Source organism: Sorex araneus, chromosome 4, assembly GCF_027595985.1.
Source record: "Sorex araneus isolate mSorAra2 chromosome 4, mSorAra2.pri, whole genome shotgun sequence".
NCBI lineage: Eukaryota > Metazoa > Chordata > Mammalia > Eulipotyphla > Soricidae > Sorex > Sorex araneus.
The window spans coordinates 69,296,713-69,324,546 of record NC_073305.1 but is presented as its reverse complement, the minus strand read 5'-3'; the positions used below and the strand labels follow the sequence as shown (position 1 = coordinate 69,324,546).

The 27,834-nt window shown below is 41.6% G+C and overlaps 1 protein-coding gene across 7 annotated transcripts in view; it reads left to right on the top strand.

Annotated features, from left to right (window-relative positions):
• Window positions 1-27,834, top strand: part of FOXP1 (forkhead box P1) — a 793,034-nt gene that overhangs the window by 332,330 nt on the left and 432,870 nt on the right. For all 7 annotated transcript variants that reach the window (XM_055137067.1, XM_055137065.1, XM_055137064.1 and 4 more), the window contains exon 3: window positions 24,750-24,845. The gene's annotated coding sequence lies outside the window, so the exon portion shown is untranslated. The remainder of the gene's footprint in view (window positions 1-24,749; window positions 24,846-27,834) is intronic.

Sequence of the window (27,834 nt, the reverse complement as noted above, 5' to 3'; positions counted from 1 at the left end):
GATTGATTTGGGCTGAAGAACCTTTGATGCTCTCTCTTTCCATTGCTATTCATTCGCTCTTCTCCTTTCAGAGCTGGAAATTAACTTCTTTTCAGAATATCCTTCCATACAACTCACACAGGGCATAAAGGTTCAGGAAATTCATCCCAGAGAAATTCAGAATCAAATGTTCAGTAGCCTTATTCTTAAAAACATCTGTTTGTCCTCCCTGAATCTAAGCTTTACTCTAGGTCATGACCTCCTAATTGCCTAAATTGTCTTTCCTTCTCTCTTCTCCTTTCTCTAGCATTTCTCTTTCTCTAATTGCTCTGGTTCCTGCTATTGACACATCCCTTTTTTTTTATTGGATGGGGGCAGGTGAGGATGTGCCCAGGCAGTGTCTAGTAGGAATGGGGGCTACTCCTAGCGATACTTGGTTAACTGCACCAGGCCACTCAGTCTCCAGGGCTAGCCTGCAGTGTTGCTAAGCTCCAGTAGGAACCAGGGCCGCCTCCTCGAGCCAGCAGTACTGGGGATCAAAGCTTGTATATCTACACCCCTGGCCCTAGAGCTGTCTCCCTGACCTCATACATACCTCTTGAAAACAGCAATTTGGTTTTCCATTTCTACTCGCTATTGCCTTCCGAGCCAGATTACTAGGAGCTTTGTCTTCGAACCTTCAAGCAGCATATCAGGAAGGAAAAGCTAATAGGTAAGATGAGAATCTTCTCACCTGCATACCATAAACACCAGTTCCTTTCTCCCCATACTCCAAATGTAACCAAACCTAATATTACTTGGAACAGAGAGACAAAGTAGGATTTTATTCCATGTTGACCTTACTCATCAACCTACATTCTTTTCAACCATTTATTTTATCAATCTAATAAGGTGAATTGAAGTTGCATATAGGATTTCTGTGTACAGGCCCCAAATTCCAATATTTTCTCATTGTTTCTTATTTTCTAATATTAGACCACCCTGAAATTCTTTATGGAGGTGTGTAGGGGGTGTGTGTGTGGCATGTGGAACAGCCTTACAATGTATGAAAAGTGTTAATAGCATTTTGTTGTTTCTTCAGTCATCTTCTTTGTAAAGTTTACCATTTTGTATGTCATTCTTAAAACATGGTGTCTATGATAATGAATTCTCCCCCCACCTCCCCGCCCCGGAAATTAAGGATGTTAATGAATTGGTTAGATGGCACCTTTTGACGTAGAGCTAGTGGAAAGCATTTGTGGTTTGTGAGCCACCTAGAGACAGCTCATCCCCTCATGTCACTTTTACCAGAATAGTGCCAGCCAGCATGATCATGTTATAATTAGATGAGGAGCATCAGGCAATTTCCTGATGGTGTTATCTTTCGTAGATTTCACAGCAATGCACCTGACCTGGGGTTTAAAAAAAAAAAAAACAGCTAGGGAAAAGATCCACCCAGCTTGAAATGTTCATTTGTTGGCTATTTCACACACTCTGATACCCACATGTCAATGTATAAAATGCATTTATCACCAGAGTAGTGCTTCCCAGTGCTCAGGGTGCCAAAACTCAGGGCTTTAGGACAGATGATCATGGGAGCCTGGGTGGGGGTGAGGAAATGGGGGGGGTCAGTATTTTACTTAGGTAGAATTCAATTGCAGGCATCAGAAAGTATAGTTCAGACAGGCTAGAATTGGGTAAATACAAGTGGGAAGGAAGAGTTTGAACAGAGTAACTGAGTAGGATAGCAGGAGATTCTTGATCCTGGTCTTTTTGTCTTTCTTCCATGTTTTAGAATGACCCTTTTTGGAGACTCTTAAGATGATGCTGAACAATTGCTGGGATGTGTCTAGAGAAAAAAAGTCTTTTCTTAAGATTTTTTCAGAAAAACTCTCAATATTCCTGTTGAATGGGTTTCTGACACATTCCACGATATCCCTGTGACCAGGGAGCATGGAATGTGTTCATTGGCATATCCCAAGTGAATCTTTCCTTCTCTGGAGCTGGGGTGGAGCAACTTTTAAAGTCTCCCTTAACTCCCCCAACCATCCATTGATCTGTTGGGAAGGGGTTTTGAGGAAAAGATTCTGAACGCCTAGTTTCAAATACGTACTACAGGACAGAAGAGATAGCTTAAGGGACTGGAATTTAAGCTTTCCATGCAGGAAACCTAGGTTCGACCACCTAGCATTGATGGGAATTACCTCCCCTCAAAATGTGTGTGTATGTGTGTGTGGGGGGGGGACATAAATATCTCAGTACTAATTGATTGACAGTTTGGTAGATATTCACAATTAATATAAACAGACACATATTTGTAGAATCTTCTGAAAATTGAAGTCTGTGTAGGGATGCTTGCAATTTCATAAAATCAGATTGTGTGGTTAAGAGAAAAGGGAGAAGGAATCTCTCATTTCAAGCTTCTAAGCTGATAGCAAATAAGACTGATTCAATAGGGTTATCAGGACCAGTTGAAATCCTGTGCAGATGTGAAAAAAAATCTGCACTAGCATTCAGTTTTAAGTGTTACTTATGAAATTTAAAATTCAGCATTTCGAGTTCTTCTTATTCAGCTAAGGTAAAGTTTTATATTTCACTAACATGTTTTAAAAACATTAATCATATGGGAAGAAAAAGATGATGAATTTTAACACTGCTACAATGGTATCTATGACTCAACAACAGAAATTGTTGTTAGTGGCACCACCAAAAAACAATTCTGTCTTGGGGGAAAATGTTTAGTTGAAAGGCCGCAGAAAGATGCATATTCAGCAAGAGGAATGAGAGGCAAACATGATAATATAAGATTGTTTTACAAAAAGAAATTTCTAAAAAGAGTATAGTCAAACTGTTGAGGCAACTTCTTTGTTAACGGATAAACATTGTGTATACCCAACATGAGGCTTGTAGAGTGTTGTCAATGGTAATGCGAACTTCTACTTAGATGCAAGAAGGTTTGCATGCTCCATGCATTTTGGAAACAGTTCCGTTGGAGTAAAGAAAGCGGAGGGAGCCTTCTTGAGACAACTGCATTTATCATCAGTGCAAAGAATCCTCACTGGGAAGTGCTTGCCCGGATCCACATTGAGCCTCTTGACCTTTTGCTATTGTTTTATGGCCTTACACAGTGCTAGATATTTTGACTGACTGCCTCACCCATGGTCAGACAAGGAATTCTTGGCCAGGGATTCAGAACCTGCTGCTCTCCAGGATGAGACTGGTCAACCTGATGTTCTTGGGCAGCCTGCCTGAGCTTTCTGCTAGGGGTCCATGTTCAGGCTCTACTCTGACCTCAGAAGACATATTGCTACATCTGCATGTCTTATTTACATAGTTCCTAGTTTTACACCCCAGCCTTTCCCTGCCCTGCACCCATCTCCAGGGTTATTATTTATTTAACTTGAGTATTCTCAAGCATTCTTTGCAGTTCTGCTTCTGTTTTCCACCATGTTGACCTAAAGCCAACATATGCCTTCTGTTCCCCTAAAATTTGCTCACTTGTTAGAATATAAATCAGGGGATGGAGAGATAGTACAGCTGGTAAGGTGCTTGGCTTGCCTGTGGCTGACCCTGAGTTTGATCCCTGGCACCAAATATGGTCCCTGAGCATCTTCAAAAGTGATTCCTGGGTGCAGAGCCAGGAGTAAACCCTGATTACCATTGTTCCGATCCTGTCTTCCTTCACCCAATAATATAAACTTGTCTCTTTGAAAAGATTTTGCACTACCTCTTAAAAAAAACATAGTATCAGTTGCCACAACTAAATGCTAAGCTAAAATGAATTTTAAGAAGATAGAATTATGGTGACATACTTTTTCTATAAAGGGGCCAGGTTGTCAATATTGTCAATTCACAGACCATATGGTTTATGTTGCAACTACTTTTTATTTATTTAATTCTAATTTTTGACCATACCTGGTGGTACTCAAACACTCCCTGGCTCTGTACTTAGGGATCACTCCCGGCAGGGCTCAGGGGACCATATGGGGTAGCAGAATCAAACCTAGGTCCGCCACATGCAAAACAAGCACCTTTACCACTGCTTTATCCCTCTAGGTCCAGTTGCAACTACTTTACCTCTCTAATATAATCTCAAATTGGCATGAACAATTCACAAATGAATGATAACCTCAAGTTGTGAGGACAATACATAAATGAATGTGTATGGTTGTATCCTAATGAACCTTTTATTTATGTATGTGACATTTTCTCATGTCATGAAATACTACTTTTGATTTTCATACCCTCCCCCAAAATATGTAAAAATATGAAATATGTTCATATAGAGACTATATCCAGTGCCAGGAATACAGCCAGGGTCTCATACAAAGCAAGCACCTTAACCACTGTACTGTACTATTTCTCCAGTCTCTGAAATCTGTTCTTTTTAGGGAGGCAGATGCAGAGGGCCCACACACCACATTGTCAGGGCTAACTCCTGGCTCTGCATTCAGGGATCACTCCTGTTAGGACTTTGGGAAGTGGGAAGGGGGTGGGGGACCGTATATGGTACTGGGGATTGAACCCAGGTCGTTCATGTGCAAGGCAAAGGCCCTGCCCTATATACTAACTCTCTGGCCCCTGAAGACTGTTTCTAACTCATGGGCTATACAAAAGCAGCAGCTCAAGTATGATTCATGGGCTATAATTTATCAACCTCTGATTAAAAAAAAAAAAATCTTCACTGTTGACTATGGCCGGAGTCTACCTGAGATCCTGAGCAAGACAGTTTCTTTCTTCTTTTTAAAAAAAGTAATTTTAGCATGTTTTGGGTTTTAGACCAAAACCAATTGAGGTTTTATTTTGCATGCAGCTGTTTTTGTTGTATTCTGAAATCATAGAAGTTTAAATCTAGAACTGTAGAAAATACTGCCTTTGTCTGTTCTACCTGTTGGTCCCTTAATCACCTCTCAGACTCTGAAGTACAAGTAGCACACAAACAGAATTAGAAGCAAAGGGGATTTTAAAAATATTTATTAGTATTAGTTTGGGGCCATACCCAGCAGTGCTCAGGGTTTACTCTTAGCTCTGTACTCTGGGATCACTCCTGGCAGGGGTGCTGAGGGGAGCATATATTTGGGGTGCTGGAGTTGAAATCCAAATCAGTTGTGTGCAAAGCAGTTCAAACCCAGGTTGGCCACGTGCAAGCCCGACCACTGGCCCTGAGAAACAAAAAGTTTTTGAAATAACAGCTACAGATAGCCAAAGTCATTGATGCAAACATCTAAAGCAAACATCTAAAGGAGACATGGGAGAAAACTAAATTCTGAGGTAAGAAATTAAAACAAAACAAGTATTTCCCTAACCAACCCATTCTCTGATATAATCTTTAAGGTAGCTTCACTCTGTGTTACAGTGTATGTTACATATCATACACTCCCCTCCCCAGAAGCACTCTCCTCAGTATTTGTGTTTCACATCATTCTATTTCAGAAGTGTTAGATCTCAGTATTCCTCTTTTTTGGCAAAAGAAACAAGAAAAAGTAGTGACCCAGGATAACAATTCTTCATCTAGTAACTTTCTGTCCCTTTGCAGTAGATCAACTGTTGGTAAGTTTCAAACAGAGGCATGACTTCATCTCATTATTTGAGATAGAAGTCTGAAAGATAGAAAAATTTAGTTTTTCACAATATACACAAGTGATTTGCCTTGTACTGTGAGAAAAGAAATGACCACATCTGGGGAAAATACTGTCTTTATAGGTAGAGAAGTGTTGCATGTATGATTATCATTATAACCTGAAAAAGAATCAGTCTTCATGCTACAATCACAAACATTTTTATTTCAAAGCAGCTCATTAAGACAACCTTGTTTATTCAAGTTGCCTTACTCTCATGTATCAACATAAACTAAGGAACTTTATATGGGTATGAACTTATATGAGTATGAACTTATATATATATGAACATATATATATATATGAGTGTACTCATTCATACTAAAGTGTAGTGGCATAGTTGTTAAGTTATTTTCAAAGTTAGGAGAAGATCTGGTTTTAAATTTGGTCTAGACTACATATAACATTGTGACCTTGGAAGAGTGATTTGATCTTTTTAAGCATCCATTCTCTCATTTTAAGATGAAGGAGGAAAAGCACCTACCTCACTATTAGGAGTCAGGAGTATTCTAGTTCATCAGAAAGAGACTTTGGCTGAATGGTATTGAAACAAAACTGTTCTGAGTACAGAACCTGAAAAATAATCTTCTTTCTTGGAGGATAATGTTGGGTTTGTCCTCTTAGCCTTGCCACAGGGAACTTAGTTTACCTTAAAGCAATGTCCTTTCTGTATGGACACAGGAAGACAGTTAATATTATGCTTTGTAACTTGGGAGCTGATTGACTCCAATTATATTTACTCTTGGACATCTGCTCTTTCAATTCATTTGCCCTTAGTTCCTAGCACCCCCAAAGCAGGGTCCCGACGAGGGACGGAATGGACCTAGGGCAAGCTGTGAGCTACCCTGTTATTGAGATGGACCAGGCCAAAGCCCCACAATACTCAACTATAAGTTGAGAGCATGGTCATGGACAAATGCTGTCATGATCCAAAAGTAACGATGAGACTAGGACCCTTATGGGGTTAGGATGACTAACCTGGCCTGAGGACTGTGGTCTGGAATATATAGTGAATGTCCTCAGGAAGAACCAAACTTTAAGTCTGATATATCTCTTACTGTGCTCATACAGAATGACATTGCTAGAAATATTAAAAGTAGATTTACTGCAACTATTCAAGTGGATTACTAGCTGAGGAAAGAAGAAAGTGACACACCCTGGATGGGATCCTGCCTTTAACCGTATCTCCTAGTAATCTGGAGTAATCTCTTTAGATGAGATTTTGTTAATCTCCTGGAGGAGTGAGTGGTCTTACCCCTCTGTTGATTTGTTAATGTTCAACCCACCTTTGTGTCACCACTCTATGTGATTGCTATACAAACTAAGACTGTAAGAGAAAAAGGGAGAAGACACAGAAACAGAGCATAAGGAGGAGCCATCCTGATCCGGTCCATACATAGCAGCTCGAGAGCACCAAACATGAGTGGAGAGAGAGAGAAAGAGAGAGAGAGAGAGAGAGAGAGAGAGAGAGAGAGAGAGAACCTAAGAACAACACACACAGAGCATCTACTTCCATGCATTCGTGTTTGTATTTTTCACTCTGATTGACATTTCTTTGCCTAGTCGTATCAGGTGTCTTAATTTTTTAGTGTTTTACTGGATATCTGAGTTGGAGTTAAATAATAAGGTATATTTCATTTCTAGGAGTTAATAGTGCTTTCCATCATTCTTAGGTTTGATTTGAGAGTTTCCTCTTATAAAAGCACTGCTTACATTAAGTTCACCTAAGATCTGAATTTGAGTTTTGCATCTTACATCAGTGAGTCTTTGATTCACTGAGTGCTCCAAAAGTTGCTTAAACCAAGGAAGCATTGACTTTCATGTCTCACCCCTATCAGTCCACTAAGTTCAGCAGTTTATCCATTTTCCCCTCTAAGTTTATATTAATTCTGAGAATGAAGAAAGGATGAAGAATCTAGACTATACTTCTCTCACTCTCAAGTTTCTGTACGTGAAAGATGAACAGATTTGACAGTTATCAGCAGAAATGTCTCTGCCTTCGCTCCTTCCTCTCCCTGTTCACCTTTTTTCAATTTCTTGCATCAGCTTCTCATCTGGAGAATGTATGTGACCTGTCAGTCACCTCCACCCCTGTGAGTCTCGGATTCTGCCTCTGAGATGAAAGAGGACCACAGTGATGTCACGGAGGGGTGAAGAGGCAAAGGTTAAACAGGAACTGATTCACATAGAGTTGGAAGTTGATAATGGTGGTGGTGTTTTCCTTGAACCCTCCTTTGAGATAAAGCAAGTTTTGGACCAAACCACTTAAGTTCTTTTAGGCTTTTAGGGCTCCCAGTGCCAGGTTGGTATTGCTTCTAATCTTTTTTTTCCCCCAAAATTTTTTCCCCCAACTTTGAGGAGTACTTGACAATTTGCGTTACGATTACACGGGAACTTGATAACAAGTTTGCCTAGTAATTTTGTTTTTTTAATATAGATTTGTTTCATGAGCCACACACAACAATGATAAAGATTCATTCCTGGCTCAATGCTTGGGGGTAGCTCTCAGCAGTGCTCAGGGGAACGTATAATGCTGGGGACCAAACCCAGGCCTCCTGTTTAACCCATTGAACTGTCTCTCTGGGCCTGCCTGGTAATTTTATACTTGGTCAGGTGGGGGCTAGGCCATACCTGGTGGTGCTTAGGTATTCCTCTTGACTCTGTGCTTGGGGTGACTTAGGGCTGCGTGTTTTGCCAGGGATTGAACCAGGGTTCTGTCTGTGCAAGTCAAGTGCAATCCCTTGACTATGTTTCTGGCCTCTGCCTGGTAATGTTAAAGTGTACCTTTTTAGACACAAGTCAGAACCCTGAGTACTCTGTGTATCATGTAACTTCTCTGTAAATTAATTCAGTGAGGCTTGGAAACATATTTTCTCCCATTCTAGGGAGAATCAAACAAGTGCTGTATTAATAGTCTGGGGGAGCTCAGCCAAACCATTTAGCTGCTCTGGGCCTTAGTTTATTTTTAAGATGGAATTAATGGTGTTGTCAATGGTGTTGAAAGTCACAAGATAAAATGAAAGACTAGGTATGGCACAGTTTCATAATACTTTTATAATTTCTACAACCCATCAGGTGCCATTCAATGTAATTTTTTAAATAAATGTTTGTGGGCATTTTCACTCCATAAAGTCACCCAATAAGCAAAGTCAAGATTGACTTTCCTTTGTTCTTCTGATGGTTCATTCAGCATTTGAGTTCAGAAATACTAGTTTGCAGTTTATGTCTCTTTTTTTACTCGATCTCTCTCTGTATCCCTCTCTTCTCTCCTTCTTCTTCCTTAATCTTTCACCTGGGAATGATTCCTTCCCCTCATCCCTTGTTAAATAAAATTTTGCATTCTGGGACCAGAGGAATAAATCCAGCAACTGAGCAAGCACTGTATATGTGGTAGAACAGGGAGTGGTCCCTGAGCATTGCTGAGTGTTGCCCAAAAGGGGGGGAAAATAGATATAAGGAAAAAAAAAGATGTAAGCCTTCCAACTGTGAAATTTTTTTAAAAAGCCAATTTTGAAAGTTCATTTTCATGGGACCCATGCACTTAGATGATTTTACAAAATCTGATTTCTTCATAGAATCTTCTACTCTTGTTTTTATCAAATGATTTCTTCATTGTGTGCTTTTGATGGATTGGACCAATAGCACAGCAGGTAGGACGTTTGTCTTGCACACGGGTGACCCAGGTTCGATTTCTCTGTCCCTCTCGGAGAGCCAGACAAGCTACCAAGAGTATCGTGCCCGCACAGTAGAGCCTGGCAAGCTTCCTGTGGCGTATTTGATATGCCAAAAACAGTAACAACAAGTTTCACAGTGGAGACATTACTGGTGCCCGCTCGAGCAAATCGATGAACAATGGGATGACAGAGTTACAGTGCTACAGTCCTTTTGATAACATTATTATTTCCAAGTGTGAAATCAGAGTATTTTATTTGGAGAAGCAATTTCATATCCTCACTGTTTTAGAGTATCTCCTTGTCCTTTTTATTCTTTACTTGGGGATCAGTCCAAGTTCTCAGATGAATAGAACATTTTAGGACTTACTTAATTTTAGTATAAGTTGATACTCATATGAAAGGTACCTTTTGGATATCTTTAGAGTTTTATGTTTCCCAAGGTAAGATATCACAGAAATGTCAGAAAAATGAAAACAAAAGTATATGTATACATCATTAAATGACACTGAAATTATATACCATTTCTTTCTCATATCACATTGTTTAGTCTGAATTCCAGCTGTTTCTTTATTCTGGTCAACTTGTTGTGTCTTCCTCTGGATTTATCTGGGTAGAAGAATTAAGAGGGGGGAAAAAAACCTCTGAATTTTCTTCTGAGAGTGAGCTGTAGGACCCCTGACTAATTCCTCACTTTTTCAAGTTTATGACAAAGAACTCTCTTCTCTTTCTGTGTGTCTCTGTGTCTCTGTGTGTCCCTGTCTCTTTCTGTGTTTGTCTCTGTTTTGCCTCACTCCCTTTCTCAATCAGTCCTCTACCCTCTCTCACCTTCTCTCTTTCATCCCCCCTTTTCCTTTTCTTTCTTCCTATCCATTCTTTCTCTCCCCTATCTACCTCTCATTTTTTCTGCCCCTCTCTCCCTTTTCCCTCTTGATCTCCTCTCTGTTTTCTCTCTTCCCCTCTCCTCTTTCTCTTCGCTCCTCTCTCTGTCTCTCTCTGTATCCCTCTCTTCTCTCCTTCTTCTTCCTTAATCTTTCACCTGGGAATGAATTTAGAGTAAACTTCCCTTTCCCAGATATGGCAATTACTGTATTCTTGTCCTCTCTCTTTAATATTATAGTTGTTTTGGTTTTACGTTCTTTGGTCTTTGGACTCTTCATATAACTAGACATTTTCTAAAGGTAAGAAGTTACATTTTGCATTAGTGAAGGAACCAGGTGAATATGTTTTAGATGTTATAATTTTTTAGGTTGCAAAATTACTGGTTGACCAGGAAATGACCAGTGAAAGAATACTCCTGCTGTTCAAGGAGAATAGGGAGCTTACACCTCTTTGCTGTCTGTGCCGTGTTTTCTATCTCCAGCTTTTTAAAGCTAGGGAGAACATTGGGGTCTTTCATATTACAGAGTTAGGGCAGCCCTAAACCACGGGGAGTTGCCCACCAGCAATAGCTCTTTAGCCTTTTACTTTTGCCTATAGTCTTGGGGTTTCATATGCTCTTTAACTTCATTTTTTTCCTAACTGTTACATGTTTTAAAATGAGAATATCAAATTAAATACTTCCACAAGACATTCTTGCCTAAATAGCAGATTCACAAAAATACTTCTGTGTTTTAGTAGAAGTTACTCCGTTGTATACCCGTTATGGTCTCTCCCCACTGAGAACACTGAGAACACATTCAAGAAATGGATGTCAACCAAGGGAGATTCATTCATTCCATACGTTTTCTAATTTCAAAAAATGTACACCGTCAATATTTTTTTTCTTAATTGAACAGTTTGTTGAACAGACGGGCGCTTTAATTATGGTGGTCTAAATTTACACACATTGCAGTGGTATTTTGCTACATTAATTACCTTACTTGTCAAGAGTAACAGGTAATTACTACATCAACTCACTCTCCTGCAGTACATGGAAACATATTATTTGAACAGATACAATAAACTGGAGTTTAGCCATCCTGCACTTCAGCCTTTGACAAAAGCAGCATTTCTGGTAGCCTTTGCTTTGTAATGAGCCAGGTAAAGGTGGGCTCACCCTTTTCTTTGTGTCTGTCCACCTAGGATCAAACCCTAATGGCAGTCATCACAGTATCACTGTCATCTCATTGCTCATCGATTTGCTCCAGCGGGCACCAGTAACATCTCCATCCATCCCTGTCATGACTAAGTGTAGCCCAATGGCATATTGGGGGCTCTTCCAGGGTCAGGGGAATGAGGACCGTCGTTGGTACTTTTTGGGCATATTGAGTATGCTACGGGTAGCTTGCCAGGCTCAGCCGTGTGGGCGGGATACTCTTGGTAGCTTGTCAGGCTCAACAAGAGGGACAGGGGCTTTTGGGGTAGCCTCTAATCGCCTTCACAGGTGTTCCCAGTCTATCGAATGTAAGGTTTTGGTCACTGGCATGTTGTAATGATCTGCACACTGACAAACACGCCTGCATCTCTGGGCAGCACCTGGGACATCTGCGGCCTCAGGTTGATCTTGAGGTTGATGGAGTGTGCCCAGAGGTTGTTGAGTAGCTGGCAGAGCAGGACCCTATCACGGAGGGTCTGTGCCAGGTTGAATACCTGCAAGTCCCAGGTCACTCGGTGGTTGGCTGACAGGACCCCACAGTGGATGAGCCACTGCACACACTGCTGCCACAACCTCTATGTCTGACAGCACTGTCACTTGGCCCGGCCAGGGCAGGCGGCAATGCTGCAGCCACCACCATGGTTTCTCCATGCGTCGGCAATGCCATTCTGTCCGAATCTTGCAAAACAGCCTGCGATGTCCATCAGGAATCAAATGTAGCATTCCAGCAGGATCACATGTAGAGTCCCATGCCTGGCGTGCTGAGCCGCGCGTTGTCTAAGGCGAGATGGTGAGCTGGATTGAGGAGAGTGAGAGGGGTTTCAGGCAAAGTCGGCGGCAGTCATAGTCCCCCAAAAAGTGTTAAGCTGGAATGAACCTTGAAGATAATTAAATGCATGAAATCTTAAAATGCTGTTCAGAGAGGGGCATGGCTTTTTCAGGGATACACAGCAAATAAGTTAGTGTCACACCCACGAATAAGAAGCCTAGTATTTTTTTTGTCCGGTATCTGCCCTGCCGAGACTCTTGGCTCTCAGACACCCACGCTCAATAGATTTCCCACCCAAGCTCTCACCCCTGCCCTCAGACCACCGGCAGACACAAGAGAAGGGCAGGAACCCGACAGAGGAGATCAGTGCTGCCCACACATGGGATGGCCAAGACCACAGCAGCTTGGAGTGGGAGGCCTAATCTGTGTTGGCAGAGCAGGGAGTGGAATACTGGAGGCCACGCCAACTGTGCTGGGCAGACCAGCAACCCAGACAACAAATGCCTGGAGCTGGACTAAACTTCTGGGAAGGCGGAGGCTCACAGCAGAGGTCTGGCAGGAACCAAGACCCCAGGCGCCAGCATCTGAGGGCACAGGGCTGACCCGACAGTGTAACTGAGGCTGCTCGGAGCACAGTGATGAGGGGATCCCTTTGCTGCCTAGCTCTGTTCAGGCAGCTGGTAGCTAGCCAAAGGGAGACTCATGACGTGACGTCAGTGGGGAGGGCCTGGTGACCAAGAATCAGCGGGCCAAGGCCTGAGCTGACCCCAGAGAGGTGGAGAAGGAGACCAAAGCAGCTGGGGAAAAGGTGGCCAGGGAAGCTGGTCACCCAGAAGCTGGACTCAGTGTCCATTGTGGACACTTCCCCACCCTGGGGAGCAAGATAGACTGATGGATGTATTGTAGAATCTGCATGTAGCTGTCTGGCCTGGTACATCTCACATGTGTGTAATCAACACCGTCATAAAAGCTTAGTGGATTATTGTTTTTTTTATTGTTGGGGTGGGGGCTTGGGGCATGCTTGATGGTGCTCAGCAGTGACCCCTGGCTCTGCACTCAGGGATGCCTCCACTTCTGACCGTGCTAGGGGGCAGTATGTGGTGCCAGGCATTGAACCCAGGTTGGCAATGTGCAAGGCAAGCGCCCTGCCTACTGTATCTCCTGCTACTGAAGCTTGGTGCACTTTAATAATTAAAAAATAATTATGAGACAATCATTTGGCTAGTTATACTTTGAATATTAATTCACTTCTTATTTGAACTACTTTATTGGGGGTGGGGGACATGTCTCTCAAGCAGTGTTCAGAGAACCTGGGGGCCACCTCAATGACGCTGTAGTGCTCAGAGCAAGCAGTACTGGGGACCACCAGTACTAAACCCTGTGGTGCATGGGGGCTATGCATGGCCAAGGATGGAACGTCAGGTCTAGTTCTTTCCAGGCCTTTGCTCTGGCTCTTGACCTATCTCCTGGGCCCCCTCATTTGAACTTCTAGCTGGTAGGTTGACTGTGATGCAAGCAGTTATTTATCCTGTATTCTGCCAGGTACAGCTCATATATTTGATTTCCTCTACAGAGCATGAGAGTCAGCTTTTATGATAAGTTGTGTTAAATTCTACTGCACCACATTTTCATGTGTTTTTGTAAAGATGTGAACATCTTGTGGCAGATAGGATGCCCTTAGCAAAATAAGGCTGCATAGCCTATTCCAGCCGCCATGGCATAGAGTGGAAGAGTTTTGTTAACTTTTAGGTGTGATGCAGAATATACACAATGACATAATGGAGATGGACTATCTTAAAAGACTTTGTCCCCTTTTTAGTCGAACACCTGTGGCAAAATGATGTACAGTGGTTAAGATACAGCACTTACAAGTGGTTTTTCAGAGTCGTTGCAGGGAGAGGAACTGAACTTGCAGAGAATTTTAGTACCTACTTGCCCCCATGCACCTGGCAGGAGTGGGTGATGTTAAAAGATGTTCGAGGACTAAGAGTGACAGACACAATCTTGCAGAAATTAGGTGAGATGGCTAGAAGAGGGCAGGAAGGGTTATTCATGGTGGCCTGAGCCCCTGTGAGGGGGGGATATCTTTCAGCTCTCAACCAACTTCAATTTCCAATGCCTGAAATCCTGGCATAAATGCTCCTGTCCCGTCACTTCACTTGCCATTGCAAATCAGACTGGCTCTGTAACCGGTTATGTTATAGCATACAGGCACCAGCTTTTTCATCTTTCTTAGATTTTTCTTTACATTAAAGGACTGCAGAGGATGATTGATGTTGTCACTCCTGTTTCTGTTGAATGCCTACTGTGTGATGATGTGGTTGGGCTGTGTATGGTGGAGGAAGGGGGGGCTTGGTGAGGAAGGAAACAGAATGGTTTCCTGTTTTCATGGTGTTTGCCTTCAGGTAAAGAAAAGCAGAGAGACTAAATAGTGAAATAAAGGAGCAACGTATTTCCAGCTAAGGAAAATGCACAAAGGAGTGAGTGTATGATAGGTAGATAGCCAACCTTGGGAACATCTTACTTATGTGTGCAATTAGAGAAGGCACATGTATACACACACACACACACACACACACACACACACGCACTCCACTTTGTCTGGACTTAAAATTTAAAGGTTAATTAATGATCTCCATATGCCAAAAGCCAGAGAAAGAACTTGAGAGACAGAGACAAGGACCGGAGTTTAGGTGTGAGTGGAGCAGAGGGACCCAGCGTGACTGACTAGAGAAAGGTGGGGGCAGGTGGGGCTTCTGTGGGAGAGGCTGGGATGTAGGAAGGACCTTGTGTGTCATGGCAAACGTCTGGATCTTATGCTGAGGCTGATACCAGACATTTAAAGCAGCTGCTCTGACTGAGGTGTCAGGAGGAACCACTGGCCCACTGCCGGGCAGGGTCTCTCACAGGGACCTGTGGGGAATTGCTGTGTCCTAAGGAGAAAACTGAAGTTGCTTTCAACATTTGAATTTTTTGTGCATATTAATTAACCTCAGTCTATTTTGATCAAATGAGTGATATGGAAACTTTTTCATAAGACATTAAGTAGAGGGAAATTTATATTGGGGGGAGGTAGTGTTTAGGTCACACCTGGCAGTACTCAGGGCTCTGTGCTGAGTGATCACTCCGTGCTGGGTTTGGGGAACAAAACATGATGCTGGGAATCAAAGCAGCATTGATCACATGCAAGGCAAGCTCCTTAACCCCTGCACTGTCGCTCCAGCCGTATGATCTGTTTTTTAAAAATTAGTTTTTCTCTATCTCTCTTGCCCACCTTGGTAGTTCTCAAGAAAGGTACTGAAATTTTCAGCACCTCAGTTTCCCTTCTTGCCATCCTTCCAGCCCGTACCAAAGCCTGTTGCACGGGCACAGAGTACAGATATGCGGTTGGTGAAGGTGAGAGATCCAGTGACCAGACCATGAGTACCTTATAGGGGCCATGGAATTAATTTTTATTTCTATTGGAAAAATACTTGGGAGTGTGGAGGAGAAAGGCAGAGAAATAATTCAGCAGACTGAGCACATGCTTGCTATGTAGGAGACCTGGGTTCAGTCCCTGGCACCATGTGGTCCCCTGAGCACTGCTAGCAGTATCCCCTAAGGACAGAGCCGGGAGTTAACCCCAAGCCCTGGTGAGTGGGGCTCCCAGACCAAAACAAAAATGAAAATGAGGGGCTGGAGCAATAGCACAGCGGGTAGGGCATTTGCCTTGCACGCAGCCGACCCAGGTTCGAATCCCAGCATCCCTGAGCACTGCCAGGAGTAATTCCTGAGTGCAGAGCGAGGAATAACTCCTGGGCATGGCCGGATGTGACCCAAAAAAGAAAAAAAAAGAAAATGATAGGAGTACTGGGGAGATGTTTAAAGCGTGTAAGCAAGGAGTGGATGTAGGGAAGTGTGTATGCTTCTGTGTGTGTGTGTGTGTGTGTGCGTGAATGTGAGCACACATGTGTGGAGGTGGAGGTCATGCATAGATGAGGAGAGAGAAGAGTGAGGAAGAGTGTCCCTATTTGATGGTATTTTATGGCTCTTGGGGAGGGGGCCTCCCCTGGAGAGAGGGACTGTGAAGACAGCATGGTGCCTTCTCCCCGCTGACACAAGATCACCCATCTCCCACACGGAAGTTACTTGATAATCAGGAGCTTATCATCAGAGCGTCAAAGCAGGCAGTGCACTTGGGGTAAATATTTCTGAAATGCCAAGTTTCATGATCTACATAGTCTTTAGTGTTTAATGAGCAAATGAGTCAGAATTGTTTAAAGTTACTAAAAGAAAATTTGTTGTGAGTCGTCATGGAGAAAGGAAAGAGGAGAAAGTATAATTTTGAATGAAGCAATTTATTTATGTGATAATAATCCACAAGCAACTAACCATATTGTACCATATTACTTAATTACTTTATACCATATTACTTAATTTTTAAAGACTTTGTAGTAAACTTGATTATTTATGAAATATCATTATGAGAACCTTTACAAAGTAATTTGATGGGCCTTTCAGTTGACTCATTATTGTTGGGTTTTTGGTTTGTTCTATTGATGGGGTGGTGGTTCATGTTTGGACTGTACTCTGTTGGTGCTGAGGGACTATTTCTGGCTTTGTGCTTCTCACTTTGAACTCCTAATGGGATTCCAGGGACCCAGTGCAGTGTTGAGAATCACACCAGAGTCATCTGTTACAAGTGGGTAAGTGCCTTCACCCTGCACTATCTCTCACGCCCCTATGATTTAATAAAATGCATAAGACAGTATAAACAGTATGAAACTTGAGAGAGGACATAAATTTCAGATTCTAAGATACTTACGATCTAGAAAACAAGCAAGCAAAAACCATTCATTTTTACTTTTGATGTTCACATAACATTCACATATCCATAGCAGCATTAAAATAAATTGCTTTGAATAAGTGCCTGCTGTAGAGGCGGGCTGTAGGGGGAGTGGGGACGGTAGAGGGAGGGAAACTGGAGACTTTGGTGGTGACAAATGTACACTGGTGAGAGACAAGCGTTGGGACATTGTATGACTGAAACCCAGTCATGAACATGTTTGTAACCGCATATCTCCTGATGCTTTAAATAAATAAATAAATAAATAAATCAGTAGATTACTTTGTTTTAGAAATTAAGAATACTACAGTATTCTAAAGAAAATAGTACCTAATGCCATTTTATTCAAAACAGATACTATTACTGATTTTTCCCCCTTTTTTTCCCTGTTTTAATTTTGGGCAATACCTCATCATCTCAGGGCTTATCCTCAGCCTTGTGATCAGAAATCATTCCTGTTGGGTCTCAGGAACCAGATGGGGTCCCAGGGATTGACCCTGGTAAGCCACATGTGAAACAAGTGCCCTACCCACAGTATTATCTCTCCAGCTTCCCTCCCTTTTTTAAAAATGCATATACATATATATGTATAATTATTTAGTAGCACACTGTTTTGTATACATTTTTCATCCCTGGACTAATTTTTAGGAACTATTAAGTATTTCTTTGTTAAACTGGGCAATCATTACTTCCTTTTGTTATCTTGTGATTGTAGGCAAAATAAATTTATATAATGGATCAGCTTTATGTTTTAAACTATCTTTGGTGTACTTAGCTACTATTTAAAGACACAAATGGAGATGTTTAAAACATGTGTCTGTGTGTCAATGTCACTAAACAGTTGTCATTAAAACAAATGTGAATTTTATGGGGCTGGAGAGATAGTACAGTGGATAGGGTGCTTGCCTTGCGCGTGGTCAAACTGTGTTTGATCCCTGGCATCTTATGTGGCCCCTCAAGTACCACCAGGAGTGATCTCTGAGTGTAGAACCAGGAGTAACCCCTGAGTATTGCTGGGTGTGGTCCCAAAACTAACAAGATAAAAAATAAATAAAATAAACTTTTGGGACCAAAGAGATAATAAAGGAGTTAAGGAGCATACCTTGCATGTGGCTGGCCCTTGTTTGATCTCCAGCACCGCAGGGTCCCCTAAGTATCTCCTGGTGCAGCGATGGGGGCCCAGTCTTGTCAGGGCTGCCCCAGGTACTCCCTGGCACCCACGGCTGAGCAGCATCACATCCTCCTTGCATCCTTCGATGCCGTTGCATTGAACCACTAGTTGGTCTAGGTGGCTTTGCACCAACATGAGGGGCCCTCACGCCCCCTGAGCTCTGCTTGGAAGGCCTATTCTTATGAGAATAATAGGAGTCCTATTTGATACAATATTTCTAGCATATTTCTAGCATACTGACCTACAATTGATTAACAGAACCACATAGGACCGGGGCAGACCTTTACTTTAAATTTGGGGAGATTTCGTTCTGATTTTGAAATGTTTAGGGGTTGTCATTTCTTTCTTCTCAATACTCTCTTCCCCAGTGAGATTTTTCTTCTCATTATAAATCTTCTAGTTGTTTCTTTTGCATCTTTTAGAAGTTGTTCTCAGGATAGAGAGATAGTACAACAGGTAGGGCATTTGCTTTGAACAAGGCCAACCCCAAGTCAATCTCTAGTACAGCATAAAGTTCCTGAGCTGCTAAAAGTGATCCCTGAGCACAAACCAGGAGTAATCCCTGAGCACTGCCAGATAAAGTGCACCCCCCCAAAAAAAAAACACAAAGACAAATAAATAGTCTTTAGTATTTGGTCACTTAAAAGAAATGTTACTGTTATTACCTCTATTCTGGGACTTGACTCTGTAAGCTGAGAAAAAGCACCCACTCTTCCAGCTTGACTTGAATTTTGGTTGAAAATGGAATAGAGTACCTTGTAGTCCTTTTTGTGTGCATATGAGCCTTTGAAAGGTGATTTGACTTAGAAGGAAGAATGGGGCTCTCGGATGGACTCAGATGGAGACTCAGCCATGCCAACTGTTTATCTCTGAAACCACAGGTACAGTGAAGCTGCTCTCTGAGCTTCAGAAACCCATTCCTGGCTGAAAATGCTAACCAGAGCCTTGTCCCCCTTCTTTTACATAGGAAAATTATAATATGTTAGATGTCAATTCTGGACCCCTGGACCAACTTTGTAAATTAGAAGTTGACAAGTAGAGCCCTGAGCCAAGTCTAGCCTCACTGTCTCCATAGATGAAGTGTAATTGGAACATTCTGACACTACTTTGTTTACCAGTGGCTTGTGGTTGCCATCCTATTTCAGTAGCAAGAGTTGAGTAAAGAACTTAGGGTCGTATGGCCCCAAATACTCAATCTCCCATTCTTTACAGAAAACATGTGCTAATCATTATTCTCCAAGATGACGTAAACATAGTAAAATGTCTTATAAAAAGTTAGACCTGAACTTTTATATTAAAAATGAATATATAGGCAGGAAATGGACAAGAGAGATAGGACAGTAAATAATGTGCTTGCTTTAGGAGTGATCCCTGAGCACAGAGTCAGGGGTAAACCCTGAGTACCTCTAGGTATGGCCCCTAAACAAACAGAACAAAAACCCTCTACAGAAGTTTCTAATATCCTATCAGTTTTATTAAAATATGAAAGCTTTGCTTTCAAGATTTTTTTCTCTCGTTGTAGTGGCCACTTTGGTAGGAGGTCAAGGGGCACAGTCACACCCAATGGCTCTGGGGGACATGTGGTGCCAAGACTGAATCCAGGGTATCACACATACAAGGCATGTGCTCGGGCACCTGAGCAATATCCCTGGGTCTCTTGTAAACCTTATATTTAAAAATGTTGAAGGGAGGCTGAATAGATAGTACAGTGGATAGAGCATTTGCCTTGGCATGCCGCCAACCTGGTTGAATCCCTGGTATCCTATATATGGTCCCCTGAGCCTTCCAGAATTGAGTTGAGCACAGAGCAAGGAGAAAGCCCTGAGTTCAGCCATATGGCCCAACTTGCCCTCACCTCTCACTGTTGAGGGATGTCATGGAATTTTTTTCTTAAATACGTTGAACTTTTCCTTGGATATCTGAAGCTAAGAGGTATTCAACTAGAAAATGCCAACTGGATTGGGTTTTTTCACCACTTACTTAAATTTCACTTTTTAGAAGGTTGATATTCTTTCTCATCAGTGAAATGGGAATCAGACTTTTCATAGGACCATGTGAAATGATTCATCAGATTCACATGATGGGAATCTGTTAACTGTATGTTCTCTTTCTCTTCTCCATAAACTAAGAGGAGCATTTCATCACAATTACCAAATATTTTCAAAGCCCCGGGTTATGGCTTGGGTGATAGAGCACATGCCTGGCATGTGTAAGACTCTTGAGCTGGATTCCCAGCACCACATTTCCCCTGAGCACCCCTCATGTAGCCCTGCTAGTCCCCGAGCATCACCAGGCCACGCTCTGACCTGTTAGGCCTCCACCGCTGACCCCAGCATCACTGGCAATGAACCCTACAAAGAATACCTGCAGAAATTTCTCAAAGTTCATGAATGGTGGCCCAAAGATTCCACATCTATGTGTGAATTTAAGGAGAAATTTCAGAGTTCTTTGTTTTTAATGAGAGAGACCAATGAATATGACAGACATTCCTAAATCATTACCTGTTTAGGCTAATTTTTTAGGCAACTCACAGACTAATGTTGAATGATGATGAGCAAGTTGGTGGCTTTTTCCCACTGGTATTATAGAGATCTTGGTCTGTTCCATCCGTTGACATCATTTTCAGGAACTAGGAAGAGTCTTCCCACAATTAAGGGAGAGGGAGGATTAGGGATGCTACAGGAAGCTGTGTGGTCTGAATGAAAGTGCCCTACCTACTTCCATCTGTTGGACCACAGCTCAGTCACAAAGTCCCACCAAACTGCAAGGGAGAATGGAAAATAGCCTCTGGCCATGTGCCCTAGAAGAGAAAGAATCTGATGAGCGTTTAACCATATATTGATCATATATTGACCATATTTTCTTGGGTTACTATAGAGGACAAATGCATAGTGTACACAAACTGTCTGTAACAGGAAACCATGGAAATAACACTGGAGACAAAAATACTGTGTTGGGAAAACTGATCTTTATATTTTTATACTTAAAAATTAGCTTGAGATTTCAAATCTATTTCCCACATGTTGTCTGCTATTTATTTTGGTATTCTGAAATTACAGATGAATTTTTTAGTTTGACATCTTTTATTTCTAAAGTGGCCCAAGTGGACTCATATTTATTTTTGCAGTGTTATAAAAGCTGAAGTAATAATATGTAATATTGAATAGAACTCTTTCACCATGATGACATTTGTTGAATACTGCCACTTTTATTTAATTTTAAATGCACATTATATAATTAACCACATTAGAAATGTTTTAATTTTTTCAATATCTCTAGTAGATCTAAGCAGACCTTTTAAAAAAGTTACTCATTTTCAATTATGATTATATGAATATTTTAGGATTAGAATCACCATAAATGAAGGACAAAATTTATCATACCAAAATAGAAATTTAATTTAAGGTAGAAAGAACTTGATTGCAAGATTTAGTGGACTTAGAAACAAGATAGAAAAGAATATATTGAGTAGTACTTAAAAAAAATGTAGTCCTGTTTCACAATAGATTGGGGAAAATAGAACTTGCACTTAAGGTTTGGGGAGGTGGTGCTGCAGGTACCTTACATGCGGCTGACCTGGGTTTAAGCCCTGGCATCCCATATGGTCCCCCAAGCACTCCAGGAGTAATACCTTAGAGAAGAACCAGGAGTAACCCCTGAGCATCACCAGATGTGGCCTCAAAAGCAAACAACAACAACAAAAAACCCTTATATTTATCCATATTTGAAAGATGTGATTTAAGGTAGTCTCTTCTTTTTCTTTTTCTTTTTTAGGTTTTGGACTGCACAAAGCTGTGCTCAGGGCTTGTTCCTGGCTCTGAGCTCAGGAATTCATCCTGGTGCATTTTGGGGACCCTATGGGGTACCAGGAATTGAACCTGGTGGACCTCATGTAAGGCAAGGGCCTCTGCCTGCTGTACTATCTCTCTAGCCCTGACAGTTTACTTAAAGATCATTGTTTTTGAGGTGCTGAAAAAGAACATTAAAGAAAATCTCTTGATTATTTCATAGAAAAATGAGCTTAAAATACCTTTCTTGTTGATCAGGAAGTTAAGAAAGTTTATTTGAGTTCTAAGTTGCTTGTTCTGTGATCCAGTGCCCTTGGTCAGAAGTTGAAACTGTGCTTGGGCATAGGTGATTAAAAATACGCCTTTCACTTGGTGTTCTTGGCATTTCTTACTTCCTGTCAATTTGTCCTTGACTGTGTTTGAGGCAGAAAACAAGTTAAGTTTGATGGGGTTGGTTTTCCAACCTGCTGTTCCTCATTTCTCTCTGCGCTTCTTTGTTATATTAGAGTTCAAATTTACTATTCATGAAACACATTTTAATCATTGACCATATCAGACAAATGGAAGCTAAGTGCTGGTTAGTATGTTGAAAATAAACACGTGGGTTCTCATTAATGTCGATGTCTGAATAATTAGTTGAGCATCATGTACTGAGCAGCCGAAAGAGCTTGCCGGCTTCTCACCGGAACGACAGGCTTGACAGCCACATCTCAGAGTCTGGTCATTAGTGTGCCCCACCATCAATGTCATGTTACTGTGTCAAATTAGTGTCCCCTTAGGAGAGAAGTCGGACCTACAAATTATCTTCCCATATCCTTGGAAACTGTGTTTGCGCAACCTGCGATCAAGTGTGAGCAAATTATTAACACGGCTCATAAATTAACTAGTTTACAGGCTTATAACATTTTACAAGTAGATAATAAAGGGTGGAAAAGTTTTCCAGTTGCTTTACCCTGGTGTTAGGGCTGTGCTCTGCTGACTTTTCCTTAAGGAACCCACAGCTGCTAGCTTTTTGTTGCGAGGCTTGTACAACAGAGTGTCAGAACAAATGTTTGGGAAATGTGGAGTCTAAAAGGAATCAAGTGTAAATCTCCTGAAAACAGCATAATTAAACTTGTTATCTCATTGCACTGAGAAGTCGATAACAGTGGTCCTCTTTCCTGCAGTGGCAGTTGCTCATTAATGAGTTCACCAATTAAGTTTGAACAATTGTGGTCTTTGCCAACTGAAGTGATCTTCAAAAATATTTCTGATGAATTTTTATCAGAGTCGTAAGCATTGAAGGAGACTAAGGCTCACACAACATGGTAAACTCATGGTAAAAAGGAGCGGAGATCCTTTTGTTTGATATTTTGGAGGGTGCATATCTAGGGGGTGCTCTGTGGTACTGGGGGACCATATGGTGCAGAGTTAGAACCCAGGAATTCCACATGCAAAGGCCTCCTTCCAAGCCCTTTGAGGCATCACTTGAGTCCCAAGAGTGAAGATTCTTAAAGCCTAATATATTTGGTGAACAGTGTGCCTCCACAGAAGCAGCTTATGCTGAGAAAACCTAAAGTGGACTAATAAGACCTTGAGCTTGCTCTTATCAAGAAGAGGTGCCACTTGGTACACCTCCTCTGAACTCGTAGGCACTGCAGCACAGAGACAGCCCACTAGTTTCCGGAGATTCGTGACTATTCAAATCATAAAACTTGATACATCTCCTTTTCGGTTTCAACTTCTCTGTCTGATTAGATTAGAAGACATGTAGATTCAGAGAATGTTGTCTGGGTTTACTGCTGGAAGAATTGCCTTCCCCCCCCCCCCAAGACACACAGAGCAGGGCAAAGAGTTCTTGATTTCTACTCGGTAGTTCCACTTCCCCCTATTATAGAAAGTCCCTCTGTTCTCTTGAGGTCTGTATAGGTGGAATTATGCAGAAAAGGTCTGGCATGTCAAAACTTGCTACCTTCCTCTGTGCACAAAACTTTTCAGATGGCCTAAAGATGAGTTGTCTTATCTGTTAGCAAGTTCAATTTACTCAGAATTGGGTATGGTTAATAATCTACTAATAACCCAACCAAAGCCTTGAAAGCTCATGGCCTGAGCACATGGCTCTTTCTAGGAGAAGCCCGTGTCCTGCCTCTTCTGTATTTTAAATGTGCCTAGGAAAAGAGCTGTAAATGATGGCAGATGAAGATTTTTGTATTTAACTGGTAGGAGAAGACTTTCTCTTTTTTGATGGGGTGCCTGTGTGTATGTGTGTGAGTGTGTGTGTATGTACTATGTGTACACATGTAGATATTTCCTTTTACTGGATGAATTATGAGAGACGAAAGCAAAAATTATAATTTGGATTCATGCACCAAATTTTATTTATTTTTCAGTAAGAGATACAATTATGAGAATTTATCATAAAAATAATGTTGGAGGCTATAAGAAGCAGAATTCCCAAGTGATTGTCAGCACCTTCAAGAGTGGATGTTTTGTTTGTTTGTTTGGGGGCCACACCCAGTGTGGTGGTCCTCAGGGTTACTCCTGACTTTGCACTCAGGAATCACTCCGGGCAGTGCTCTGGGGACTCTGGGATGTCAGAGATTGTACCTGGGTCAGCTGTGTGCAGGGCAAGTGCCCTACCTGCTGTACTATTTCTCCGGTCCCAAGAGTGACTGTTTTAAGCTCTACATATTGTTTGTTCTGCTATAATTTAATAATACTTAACACAGATTGTGATTGAAAGGAATGCTGATGCTAGAAGGGAAAGGACAAGGTGCTGTGGCATATGATTACTTATTGAATGTAATGTAATTGTCAACTACAAGTATCTCAGTCTTCCAATAAGTATCACTTGAAGCCTGTCACTTAACCTCTTTTATGCTTTTACTTCTAGTGTTCCTCTATGTGCTCCAGCCCTGTGGCATTATGCATGCCTCCTGCCAGTGATTCCCAGGCTTTTTATGGCTGTAGGACACATTAAAAGTTCAGGGTAAGTGACAAACAACACTAATATTGTATGCGCTTTAAAATACCATCTATCTTTGTAGGTCCCATAGCTGTGGCTATAGTAATCCCTCAGAAGCTGTGGGAATGTCCCATCATGAAGCATGGATTCCAAAGGTAGCAGCTTTGCTGTTCTCTGTTACAGTTTAGTGTGTTCAGTCAGACCCAGGACGCATAGATTGTATTGAATTTGTGGAAAGAACAGCAAATGCAAGCTTGGCAAACTTTGTCTATGAAGGAGCAGACAATACTATATTGTCAGCTTTATAAATTATATAATTTCAGTTCACTGTCACTGTCGTCCCTTTGTTCATTGACTTGCTCGAGTGGATACCAGTAACATCTCCATTTTGAGACTTGTTACTGTTTTTGGCATATTGAATATGCCATGGGTAGCTTGCCAGTAGGCTCTGTCGTGCGGGCGAGATACTCTCGGTAGCTTGTCGGGCTCTCTGAGAGGGGCGGAGGAACTGAACCCGGGTCGGCTGCATGCAAGGCAAATGCCCTACTGCTGTGCTATCACTCCAGCCCTGGGCGATATGGGCTGGAGCAATAATTTCAGGTACAATTCATTTACTCTGATGCTGTAGTGAAAATTGTTGCTATAGATAAAACAGATAAAATAAAAATGCATAAATAGAGGCCACATCAATAGTACAGACAGCAGGGTATTGGACATGGGAGACCCAGGTTTAATTTGTGGCATCCCATGAGGTCCCCTGAGCACTGTCCTGTGCACCACCAGGTGTGGCCCAATACGTGTGTGTGTGTGTGTGTGTGTGTGTAGCATGATGTGATGGGTTTACTAAAGTTTATTGACAAAAAATATGCAATTGGCTCTCTTTGTTCCAAAGAGAACATACTTCTCTTTTGTTTGCCAACAAAATAGTTTGCCAACACCTGATCTTACGCATCAAAGGAAGACAAGTGGCCAATAAATGGTATACCTGGCTAGGTCCAGTCCCTCTGATCTTGAGCAAACCATTCATCCAGAAGACTACCTGCCTTTATTGCCTCACAGAGTGTAGTTGTAAGGGTGAGGGTGAAATGTGATATGGCATATATGAAAATTTCAAAACTCTTTACAAATGTCCTGGATGACTCTACAATAGTCATTCTGGTTCACCTAGAGCTTGCCTTCTTCATCTTTTTAATCACGTTGAGCTTTCATGAGCTAAATGAGTGTGGGGGAAAGCTCTTTTATTTTCTGAGTAATGTGGTTTGTCTCTATGTTCCTTCTATTTTACAGTTGATGGACAAGCTGTTGAAATGTCTTTTTAGTATCAAATATGGATGAAGGGATATACGGGTAGATTATGGCAGGCTACAGATCAAATGCCAATGAAGAACGATTAAATTTCCTTTAATCATCAGATTCTGAGAATGTTTTAAGATCTTCCACCTTTAATATAGGCCTTAATAAATAGTAGTGCTTTGGATGTCTACAAGTATGTTTGAATTTCACAAGTCCTGCATGTCAAAACATAGAGACAGGCTCAGCAAATATGCTTCCCTGGACGAGTGGTAATAATTATGAAGGAAAGTCATACTTAAACAAACAGCTTGGTGAATAGAGGGGTAATCAGAATCCCAATTCATGATTTTCTAGGATTTTTTTCCTCACAAAAATAATAGTATAGTGTTTAGACATGTTTTCATATCATTATATCATCTCAGATTTTTTTTCTAGTAACAGAGATGCAACTATGTAAGTTTTGCAAATTAGCTGTGTGTTCTCACTTCTCGAAAACGTCTGGGGGAGCTCAGTCTGTGCCTTCTCTCCTCCGCTCTGCCTGCCTGTTCAAGTGCTGTTGCGTCCCCACGGCCACGTCATGGCTCTGGCCATTGCTGCTGCATCTTGAAAGCTGTAGGCAGAAGGCAAAGAACACAAGTGAAGTTCTTTTAACTGAGGCAGGTCTTTGTAAAGACTTTGACTGACTTCTTATGTCCCTTTCTTTGCCCCTGCTGTGATGGCATTTAGGAAATGAATCCTTAGCCTTAAGAAATTTTATATTCCAGGAGTGGAGAATTGTCCAGGGCTAAGGCACTTGTCTTATATACTGCTGACCCCGTTACATTGCTGGTAACAAATAGTGTCCTCTGATTCCTGACAGGAGTGACCCGTGAGCAGAGTCAGGGGTGTGTGTCTGGCTCCAGACCCCCTCCTCACCAAAAATGAATGAATGAGCAAATTTGATATCCTACATAAAATTCAGGTTCTAGTGGTAACCAAGAAAAGGTGGATTGTTTCTATTACAAATATTTGCAAAAATGTTTTCATGCATTGAAATAGAAATTTCAATACTTGCCCATCTTTTCTTGATTCATCTGGAATAAGATGAATAGCGAACAATAAGATGTCATACCTTATTATTGCGTTTCTTGCTGTGGCCCCAGGGCTATGGTCCACACCATACAGTACCAATCCCTAGAGAACATGCTCCAGTGCTAAGAATCTAATTAAGGTCTCATGCATGCAAGGTATATGCTCCCCCACTGAACCATGTCCCTGGCTCCACAATATTTGAATTTCATGGGTCAAACCTTTACCTTATACAATTCTGAACAGAAATATTTCAGTAAATAGATCACAGTGTTTTTGTACATCATAATATTTTTGCTAAAAGTATTATGGTGGGTCTGGAGTGATAGTACAGTGGGTAATGCACTTACCTTGCTTACAGCCGATGACTGACCTGGGTTTGACAAGGCTTTATATCTTTATATATTGTCTTCAGAGTTCCACCAGGAGTGATCACTGAATGGTGAGCCAGGAGTAAACCCTGAACATTTCAGGGTATGGCTCAACACTCCCTACCCCAACATCAAAATAATACTGTCATGGTAAATTATAAAAAATACATTTCTTTTTCAAGAGAGATATAAACCAAAATTTAAACTCCCATATTTTCTAGTGAATTCTTCATCTTTTGATAGAGACATTTGTTAAGGAATGAGTATCAGTGTGAGGTTCT